Source organism: Pongo pygmaeus, chromosome 5, assembly GCF_028885625.2.
Source record: "Pongo pygmaeus isolate AG05252 chromosome 5, NHGRI_mPonPyg2-v2.0_pri, whole genome shotgun sequence".
In the NCBI taxonomy this organism is placed as follows: domain Eukaryota; kingdom Metazoa; phylum Chordata; class Mammalia; order Primates; family Hominidae; genus Pongo; species Pongo pygmaeus.
The window spans coordinates 11,305,427-11,316,157 of NC_072378.2; the positions used below are offsets into that span (position 1 = coordinate 11,305,427).

A 10,731-nucleotide genomic window follows, 5' to 3' on the forward strand; every position below is an offset into this window, starting at 1 on the left:
CTTATGAATGAATTAACACCATCTATTTGGTGACGAGTGAGTTCTTCTTCAATTAGTTTACATGAGATCTGGTTGTTTAGGCCAGGCGCAGTTGCTCACGCCTGTAACCCCAGCACTTTGGGAGGCTGAGGTGGGTGGATCACCTGAGGTCAGGAGCTCAAGACCAGCCTGGCCAACATGACAAAACTCCATCTCTACTAAAAATACAAAAATTAGCTGGGTGTGGTGGCACGCACTTGTAATCCCAGCTACTCAGGAGGCTGAGGCAGGAGAATCACTTGAACCCAGGAAGTGGAGGTTGCGGCGAGCCGAGATTGCACCACTTCACTCCAGCCTGGGTGACAGAGTGAGATTCTGTCTCAAAAAAAAAAAAAAAAAGATCTGATTGTTTAAAAGAGTATGGCACCTCCCACCTTTCTTGCTCCCTCTCTTGCCATGTGATGCTGGCTCCCCCTTCATCTTTCACCATGACTGTAAGCTTCCAGAGGCCTCACCAGAAGCAGATGCCAGCACCATGCTTCCTATACAGCCTGTAGAACCACGAGCCAATTAAACCTTTTTTCTTTGCAAATTACCCAGCCTCAGGTATTCATAGCCACACAAACATAGACCAACCCACTGGGCATTGGGGGAGATGGATACAATTGTTTAGGGGCACACAGCAGGCTTTCTGGGTGGGTAGTGGGGTAACAGGTGGATGTGTATTTATGTTTTTATTCCTATCATTATTTAGAATATATGGATACCTTATATATACTTTTTTGTAGTATAAAATGTTACAATATTTAAAAAATTTCTCAAGGTAAATTTATCTAAATTATTCACCCTCATGTATCACTTTCCTTGGAAAGTAGAGGGTTTTGTAGCTGTTTAAAAAAATTTCTCATTCATTGACCTCTAGTTAAGTGAATTACAGACCTTCACGAACCAGAGCTTCTAATCTGAAGCAAAAGTGAAAAGGAATGCAGATGAACAAATACCTCCACCCGTCCCCTCGGCTCACATTGCTGAGTTACGTTGGAGCCCCGTGAATTCTTACTTAGGGTGGAACTACTGTACAATGGAGCTTGTGTTGTACCCATTTTTAGGTGTCTATACTACCCTGCATCTCTGCTGGGACATTTGGGAGCCACTGAGGGCAAAGTGAAGTTGTATATTTTGAAGACCAAAAAAGCCTGTGGCTAACAAGGGCAGCTTGGACCCCTGCTTCCTGAGATATCCACAATCCACACAATTCCAGCCCAGTGGCACAGGCCAGGCAGGCCCTGAGTGGAAGGCACTGGGAGATGCAGCCGTGCCCTTGAGGAGCCTGCGTTCTAGAGGGGCTTTCCTAGTCTTCTCTTAGTCAAACCCCATTTTCCAGGGTTTGCCATATTCTGTGTGCTGTCAGGACTGTCAGCAACGTTTTTTCTTTGAATTAACTCACTTTTGGGCCGGGCACAGTGGTTCATGCCTGTAATCCCAGCGCTTTGGGAGGCAAAGGTGGGTGGGTCACTTGAGGTCAGGAGTTCGAGACCAGCTTGGCCAATATGGTGAAACCCCATCTCTACTAAAAACACAAAAATTAGCCAGGCGTGGTGGTGGGCACCTGCAATCCCAGCTACTTGGGAGGCTGAGGCAAGAGAATCACTTGAACCTGGGAGGCAGAAGTTGCAGTGAGCCACACTGCACTCTAGCCTAGGTGACAGAGTGTGACTTTGTCTCAATAATAATAATAAATTCACTTTTTTAAACCTTAAAGACATTTATATTTTAAAAGAAATGTTTATACCATTCCTACAAATAAAAAAAAAACCAGGCCATAGTGGTTTAATATAAGGTAATCATAAAAAGCAAATACAGGAAAATAAAGCCATGCTATTAATTTGTAGCTAGCTACCAGTGCCTGTTGATGGCTCCTAGCTTCAGATCAACTTTCTCTTGTTAAAACAGTAAGGAGCCAAGAGTTACAGTAGCTTTAAGATCAAGCTCAATGTGATTTCATGCTCTACCTATGTATCTTGTGCTGTATAAAATTCTCCTATTTGTGTTCCACACTTCAGAAATTTTGATCAAATGAGTTGTGAAGGTGACAGATAAGCAGGACAAAGTGAAGGTCATTTGCAGTAGGATGCATCTTCGTGCTGTGCGGGTTTGCATGGAGACATGTCAAGACTAAGGTGCTCTCTATGCTGTGCCTGTGCCCTTTCTCCAAGCCAAATCCAGAAGAGGAGGAGGAGGATCATCCTCCACTACAATCTTTGAATGGATATATGGGAAATCAAAACTCAGAGTCTAAGGTCAAATGGAGATGGAGCTGATCATTGGAGAACAGACGACTAAACTCTTTAAGTACCTACAGTAGGAGGTGGCCGGCGGTCTTAGCTTGGGTTCCCCCAGAAGTAGACCCCAGTGCAGAGTTCGAGGACATGTAGTTTAAGAAATGATCCCAGGAAGCATTGATGGGGAATGAAGGAGTATCCGGGGAAGGAGGGAAGCCAATGAAGGGCCCCGCCACTGTGGGCAACTGGAGCTTGATTCCATGTAGATTATTCCACTCAAGACTGAGGGAGCTGGAATATTTATAGCCTTTGAGGAGTTCATTTCTGGGAATTTTTGTCTGTCCTTTGGGCAATTACAGTTGTCCCTGTGTGGCTTGGAGAAAGCTCTCAGGTCATGAGATCAAGACTCAAGTTGTCAGCAGCCAGCTCTGTCACAGTGAGGCCTGGAGGAGGGAGGTAGGACACTTTGGATACCCCTTCTCTGCCAGATGCTTAAATGTTTGCTATCCAATCTAATCCTTACCACAGCCATTCAAGATAGCTCTTTTCCCCTTATTTACACGTAGAGGAAGAGGCACCGGGAATTACATCATGTGACCCTTACAGCCTGTCCTCTCCTTCACCTCTGCTTTTATATCTTCCTAGTCTTCTTCTTCTTCTTTTTTTTTCTTTTTCTTTTTTTTTTTTTTTGAGACAGGATCTCACTCTGTCACCCAAGCTGCAGTGCAGCTCACAGCAGCCTTGACCTCCTGGGCTCAAGCAATCCTCCCGCCTTAGCCTCCTGCATAGCTGGGACTATAGGCACACACCACCATGCCCAGCTGTCTTGTTTAAGTGGTGACGTACAAAGTGACAGCCACTAAATAGCTGTTAAATAAATTAACGGATTAACAAGAAATGGTGGAGCACTAGCTAAACACTGATTTCATATCCTTTCTTTTCCACCAACTCCACTTTCCACATTCTTAGAACAGAAATGTCCTTGAAAGTAACCAAGCTTGGAAGAAAACAGAAACAAAGAAGAAAGCTATTTGGCTGATTCCCAGGATTCTGTCATGGACAGTTGCTCTTCACACACAATGCTGGGTGGGAAACCAGCTTCTGGGCAGGGGAAGGAGGGACTCCCCATGCAGGAGTTTAAATGACTAGAGCGCCTACTCTCACTTCTCAACACAAGCAAAGGGAAAAGATTGGTGGCCGATCTCTGCATAGCTTAGAATTATGTATAACCCTTTCAGAACGATTGTCCCCTTTATGATTATAGATGGTCTTTGTTTTGAAATAATTTCAGCAAGATAAAAAGTTTGCCTCAAGTCCTTTGTGGAAGAAAGGCAATTGAATGAATGAAGGAAGGAAGAAATGAATGAATGGGCTAAGTGAAAGAATAAACATAGAGAAAAGTAAGGATGCAGCTCTTGGGCGGCTCACTATGGACAGGGAGAACACAGTGTGCTGTCACTTGTCCTCAGCCCCTTGGAGATGATGCTAGTGACTACAGGGATAGGACACACACAGAATCCAATTCTCAGTCACCATTTCTCGCCAGTCAGGACTCATGTCCAAAGAGGCTGAAAAGGACGTAAATGATTCTAATCCACCATAAAGAATAAGTGACGGCCCACACTTTGAAGTACTGAAATAATTCAGGAAAAATAAAAGCTTAGTTGCTGTCAGGTAAGCTCTCTGACGACAGTAGGAAGAGGGGAGGGGCCATGTACTTACACACCAGGAAGCATCTACCCAGAACAATTTCAAAAGTAGAAATCATGCGGGTTTGAATGTTGCACTAAAACCGGCACCTCCAGGTCAACTCGGAGACCGGGAGTCACTCATTCCTCTTCTGGGGCATGTGGAGGTCCTCCCTGCCCCAGCTGAGGAGTGTTCACAGTGGGGAAACACCACCAGCTGTCTGGCACCAACGCAGGAAGTAGGAGCCTGAGTGAGTCCCTCCTCTCCCACAGGCCACAGCAAGTGGCTGAGAACTCACCCAAGTGCAGGATGGCACCGTTGGTGGATCATCTTGCCTCCCCGACGCTCTGGCCCTCTCTGGGCAGGCGGGCGGGAGGTGACAGCTAGTCCTGCTGCATGCTCATGTTTCCCTCTCCATGCAGCAAGCGGACTTGCTTCTAGAGGCAGCTGTAAGCATTTCCCTACTGAGCAACCACACACGTCGGATGTGAGTGGCGTATGCATGTGTGTGTTTTTCCTTCCGGTTGCTGTGAGGTGATGTTGTCTCGGTTCATTTCCTCTCTGTGCCTCTTCTTTTTTTTTCTCTGTCATACTTTCTGATTCACTGAGGACACTTTGTAGTTTAGGGACAGGTAAGAAAGCTTGTTCTCATCTGACCTCTTTGCTATTTTTAGAAAGGTAGGTGATCTTTAAATTAGTATTGCAAGGAAATTTGTCAAAATGTATTTTTCTAAGTGGCATAAGCTCCCTCCTGGGCTGCACTGAAGCAAAAGTTAGGCTATTTCCAAGCCAACTGAATTGGGATTTTATGGTTTTATGGATTCAGTATGTTGCAAAGGGTTCCACTATTAATTGACACGAAACATTCTTTCATATGACAAGTATTTATTGAGCTTGTACACTGGAATAGACACCATGCTAGGGGCTAGGTGCTCAGAGAGTTTCCTACTTACAATGTGGTATGGAAGCCTAGATCTGTGTATGTAGAAGGGAATTCGAAAGCCCAAACCCTTTGTCTTCTTCATTCTGTGCTTTCAAGTAGCAGACAAGTGGCTCTGAGACAAGCCTCCTGGGTTTGAACTATGGCTCTGCTCTTTAAACACTTCTGGCCTTTCTGTGCCACGGCCTCCTCATCTGTAAAATGGGAACAGTCACAGGATTGTTGTGAGAATTAAGTGAATTAGTACATGTAAAGCACTCCAAGACTGCCTGGCACAAATAGAGTAAGCACAATATAAGTGTTTGCTGTGATCATTCGTGGCAACTTTGTATTATTATCAGCTGAGATCTTTGCTATTTTCCTACCCTTCCTCATTTTCCACTCCTTGCTCATGCCTAGCAAATGACTTGGGGACAGAGAGGGTTGAGAGGAAAGAGAGAGAGGTGGTTTGAATAATGGAAGTTCCCCAAATGATCCTGTGGTGCTTGATGTTTCTGCTCCAACTCCTTCCTGCTCCATCATCAAGACGAAGAAAGGGCTGCCCTTGGTCCCACCCATCAGACTCAGCTCATGTATGTTGCACTTTTGTGGCATCTCTTTTGTTGTTGTTGTTGTTTTGTTTTGTTTTAATTTTCTGTAAGACTTCTCTGAAATTCATTTATTTTTCAATGTTTGAGCTGGTTCAAATCTTGCTAAATAATATTCTGCTCATACAAAGGTGCCACGCTTAAAGCAATGAACACTCAGCTCAGTGCCATGTACACTGGGTCTTATGAATAAATCAATAACATGAACATCGATATTAATCATCATATATTGTATATATTGTATACATATATTGTACCTGTTAAGTGCAATTAACAATATTCATCAAGGTATGCTTTTATTCTTCTTTCTCCTCTTTCTCTCTCCTTATAAAACCATTCTTGAGTACATGCTATGTATCCACATCATTCCAGATTTGAGCTAGAATTATTCTACTCTGAAGTTTTTATTTTATAATACAGAGTATTTATAATAAATTGATGGAGGTAGAGAAGTCTGGATAGTACGTGTATTATCAAAACATCATTTTATGCTTTTCCCATTATACTGTATCAGGTAAGGAATTATTTTCTTCATTAGGCATTTAATTAGTATAAATTTAAATGTACAAACTTTAGAAAACATAATTAATAATTTTATAGTATGACTTGAATATTAATGCCATCAAGTTGTCTGCATAAGTCAGTGACACTCTAGAGATACTAAAAATGCTAAGCTTGGGCTCCTTTTACATAAAATACTTGAGATTGACAACCTTATTATCCCGAACCCTGTTTTTTCGTCTTCATCCTATGGCTTCATTTCCCACTTCCAGCTGCCTGGACCTCCCACTGCTGAGTTTTTCAGAACAGAGAGTGAGGGAGCATGTCTTTCAAGGCAAACTAAGGAACTGAGACTTTGTCCAAAAACAGATCAGACTTATTTTAGAAAAACAAGTTAAATATTTTTCCCATTTGCAAAGATGCTGGTTTTCTATGTCTGTTTTCCTACTTACAGTGTTAGATTTTCTTCTTCTTCTTTGGTTTGTTTTATTTTCTTTTTGATTAGTAGCAGGTTATGCTGCATGTCAACATTTTGGCAAACCACAGATGATTCTGACAAAAAACAAACAACTTTAATTTCTAATCACTCTATCCAATGAGGACAGGGCTTACATTTTCATCTTCATTTAAACCAGCTTCTTGACTGCTTTAATTAGCTCCTTCATGCCATCTCAGTTAGCTGGAATCTTGGTTTGCACCACAAAATGCTTTATAACTACCTGTGAAGCAGTAGCCAAACCCCAGGCAACTGTTTTGAATTTGTTATGGAGGTCTGGTCCAAGGAGCAGCTGTTGTATGGAGTGGAGGTTGAGGGTGGGGGAAGGAAAGGTGAGGAGAATTTAAGAAGACTCAAAGGTTGAGAAATCTACGGCCAAAGTGTGTGCACGTGTGTGTGTGCATGTGTGCACGCATGCGCATATGTGTATTTATGATTCCATTTGCTTGACTCATTCCCCTCCATGATGGAAGACAGTATGAGCCACGGGGAATCAACTGCCCACTGAGGAATTTAAATGAAAATGCTCAAGGGCTGGTCTGGCAAATTTTAAGAGCAAAGTTGTCTAGTATTATAATGGATGTCTCCTCCCTTCTTGGGAATGGGAGTTTGTCTTGTGGTTTTTCATTTTTAGATGAGGAAATCAGAGCTCAAAGAGATCCCGTTCATTTTTTCCCATTCATTAACTATTGCATACCTGCAAAGTCTCCTGAGCTTTCCTGGGCATTCTCGATACATTCTTCCACAGGACACCCTCCAGAAACCTGTAGCTCAGTGGGAGATAAGCCAGCAGGATAACAGTTTCTGTTCATTAGTTAATTCATGATCTTAAAAGCATTATTTAACATGTGCTAAAATAAATAAAAAAGAAATGAGAATCTGTTTCTCCCCTAAGAGAGATGACAGTCTGGAAGGCGTGGAAGAATGAACCTTATTCACCTTCCTCTTCTGCTCTCTTGCCCTTATAAACCTCCTTTTCTCTCTCCCCTAACAGGACACCTTTGTCTTTTGCCTGTCTATTCTCCCAGTCCCTCAGCCAAGTCCTGGGCTCTCTAGCCCTCCTACATTGCCAGAACTCCATGACCTATTTCAGCAATGTGTATAATGTAGATTTCCTTGTTCTTGTTCTTCTGGGTGTTCACCTTGCCCATTTCCATCCCTGTCATGCACCAGAGCTATCCAGACTCACTGGGGAAAAGTTAATAAAGGCAACTTGTTTCCTTGCAAATTCTCCCCAATAACCTTAACTGAGGTCCTTCTGCTGCTCAAGAATTTTCCTTCTCATCTCCTGCTGTCTGTCAGGTCCCCTGTGGTATCCTTTCTAGACTTTTCTCATGTTCTAAAAGCTCTAAGCCTAGCCGTTGCCTCCTGTCATGCCTGGGGTAAGGTCTCCTGATGGGAGCTCTTTCAGGATGCCTCGAGATCCCTGCAGTTTCACCATTTCTTCCATACTGTTCCCCATTCTCTGTCCATTCTTCAGTCCTTTGAATTACAGCTTCAAGCATCACCACCCAATTGATAATGATAGTAATAGCTACCATTTTACGTTTATATCAGCAGGAGGCAAACAACATTGGCAAAGATGAAACCATTCTTCTAGTCATAGAACAGCTGTTTGAGAAAACACAGGCACCTGGAAGAGCAAAAGGAAGAAAGACTGAACACTTTTAAAGACAGAAGTGATGCCAAATTTTAAAGATTCTGACTTACTGGAAGCATTCATCGCATTTAAGAATCTAGCAAGCACGTATTTCTCCATGGTTTATACCCTGTTTGCCTACCCTTCCACTAGATAATAACCATCTTTGACTTCTCAAAAAATACTTGGTAAAACTTAATTAGTGTTAATTTCTCTATAACTTTAAAATAAAATTTTAAAATCTACATGTAATAAATTTATCTTGTAAAGAACTAACATTGCAGATGAGGTTCTCCAAAGTGTCTTTGCCCATCAGCCCTAGTTTTAATTTTCTCTCTTGCTTTGCTCACAGAGAACCTTTGCTATCGGTTTGAGGTATATTGTACTAAGACATTTTCAGGCATTCATACAAATATATGTCACCACTGTCAATTTGCAATTGTGCACATGTGTACTACCCTTGCCCTCGAGTATGCTTGTGCACACAAACAGAACCTGATACTGAAACCATCATACTGTACTATCCTCAGTTTCTGAGGGAACTGTATAAACTGCTGTTCTGGTTTCACATGAAATAGCAACTTGAAAACAACATCTTATTCACGAGAATGTAAAAAATAAAACCGCATTGCTGCTTTAGATGGTTGAAGAGGTGAGGCTCCTCAGTTTATCTGAATTTTGTCCATTTGTTTTCTAAATACATAAAAATGTGGATTCACATCCAGCTGATTTACCTCTGGGTAGAGATTCCTGGATCAAATACTAAAGATCCATTTGCCATTTGTTAAAGTGATTTTTGGGATTTTTCCTTTTTGCCTTCACAATCACCTAGCTAAAAAGTCAAATCAGAACCCTCCCCTGATATATACATAAGCTGCGCCTGACAGTGACCCCAGACACGGGGAGGGATGCCAAGTGCTGGGATTATTTACATCCACTTTTTTCTCTACAATGACTGACTGTTTACCTCTCTCCTTCCTTGGGCGTTTCCCTTATCCTGACTCTTGTAGCAGCCTCCATTTCACAGTGCCATATTGTGGGTTAACTACTTTCTAAATTGAGAAATATTTTTTACTGATCCCTAGTAGTTAGAACTCCAGCACTCCCTTTTTGTTCCCTTTAGTTTTTATACAATGATTTTTTCTCCAAGACAATAGAAATTTAAACTGGAAATCCAACTTACCCTTCCTCTATTTTCACCACAACTTTTCTTATAAACAAACACCTATTTCCATATTTTCCTGGCAGTCCTAACTCAGTTCCTTGGTTCCATCTTCTTCTTCGCCTCTTTCTCTTCTTTCTTTCATACTCAGTTGTCCTAAGAAATTTGTCTACACTCCATACCTCCACTTCCACACTTTCCATTCCTTCCTTCCTCACTGCATTCCTTCCATCCTGACATCTGGTCCATGCCCCCAGCTCTCCGCTGAAATCACCTTTGCTAAGGTCACCCTCAGGAACCTGGATGATAAACCAGTAGATACTACAAAGTCTTTTTCTCTGCTGCATTGAAAGTGGTTGACCAATTCTTTCCTCTCAGGCCCCTCTCTACTTCTTTGGAGGACACCTCTTGCACTGGTTCCCCTCTTTCTGGTTCAGTACACTCCACCACTTACTGCTATGGTGATTCACCCTTGGGCCTCACACATTTTCACTCTTCTGCTTTCTCTATGGGTAGGTTCATGCCATTTAAAAGAGGAGCCTTCTCTTCCCACACTTCCATTTTTCCTAGTTCATTTGCATTGCTATAAAGGAATACTTGAGGCTGGTCATTTATAAAGAAAAGAGCATTATTTGGCTCATTGTTCTGCTGACTGTACAAGTCGCATGGTGCCAGTGCTTGGGGGAGGGACAGGAGGGCCTCAGGGAGCTTCCAGTCATGTTGGAAGAGGAAGGGAAGCTTGCATGTGCAGAGATCAGGTGATGAGAGAGGAAGCAAGAAAGGGTGGAAGTGCCAGGCTCTTTTTAACAACCAGCTCTTGTGGGAACTAATAGATTAAAAACCCACTCACCACCGTGTCAAGGGAAGACACTAATCTAATCTGCACTAATGAAGGGTCTGCACCCATGACCCAAACACCTTCAATCCAGCCCCACTTTCAACATTGGGGGTTAAATTTCAGCATGAGATTTGGAGGGACAAACATCCAAACTATTGTCTTTTGCCTGTCTGTTCTCCCAGTCATTACCCATGTCATTACCATATTCTCAGTCCCTCTGCCCCAAAACACTGCAAATCTTTTCCCCACTGCATCTTCCATCCAACCAGTCACCATATTCTGTGTTGTTGTTTTTTTAAATTAAATCTCAAATCCAATCTTGTTGACTCATTCAGTTCCCTCTCTGTGTATCCCTTGCCACTTTCTTAGTTAAGACGTTAATTGCTCAGACTGTTACAACAATTCCTAGCTGTGAGGTCCTCTTCTAGCCTCTATAGAACACTGTTAGGAACACAGTAGGTGCTATGGTTCAGATTTTTGTGTCCCCTCCAAAATTCATATGTTGGAACCTAATTCTTAAGGTGTTATTATTAGGAAGTGGGGCATTTGAGAGGTGATTAGGAGAGGAGGACAGTGTCCTGATGAATGGAGTTAGTCCCCTTATAAAAGAGGCCTGAA

General features: G+C 42.5%; 1 protein-coding gene and 2 long non-coding RNA genes across 4 annotated transcripts in view; 1 reads left to right on the forward strand and 2 right to left on the reverse strand.

Annotated features, from left to right (window-relative positions):
• NEDD9 (neural precursor cell expressed, developmentally down-regulated 9) overlaps positions 1 to 4,423 on the reverse strand; it is a 199,198-nt gene extending 194,775 nt beyond the window's left edge. Inside the window, exon 1 of the mRNA XM_054490961.2 lies at positions 4,249 to 4,423. The gene's annotated coding sequence lies outside the window, so the exon portion shown is untranslated. The remainder of the gene's footprint in view (positions 1 to 4,248) is intronic.
• A 119-nt stretch (positions 4,424 to 4,542) lies between these two features.
• On the forward strand, positions 4,543 to 8,380 carry LOC129038245 (uncharacterized). Of its 2 annotated transcripts, none has more exons than XR_008503105.2 (3): positions 4,543 to 4,582; positions 5,290 to 5,462; positions 8,032 to 8,380. It is a non-coding gene; the product is annotated as an uncharacterized LOC129038245 (long non-coding RNA). The 2 variants fall into 2 exon arrangements; XR_008503104.2 differs by having other exon boundaries at positions 8,035 to 8,380.
• Positions 4,848 to 7,425, reverse strand: LOC129038246 (uncharacterized). Its single transcript, XR_008503106.2, has 3 exons — positions 7,172 to 7,425; positions 6,431 to 6,530; positions 4,848 to 5,084 (listed from the first exon to the last, which is right to left on the reverse strand). It is a non-coding gene; the product is annotated as an uncharacterized LOC129038246 (long non-coding RNA).
• Positions 8,381 to 10,731: the final 2,351 nt, after the last annotated feature.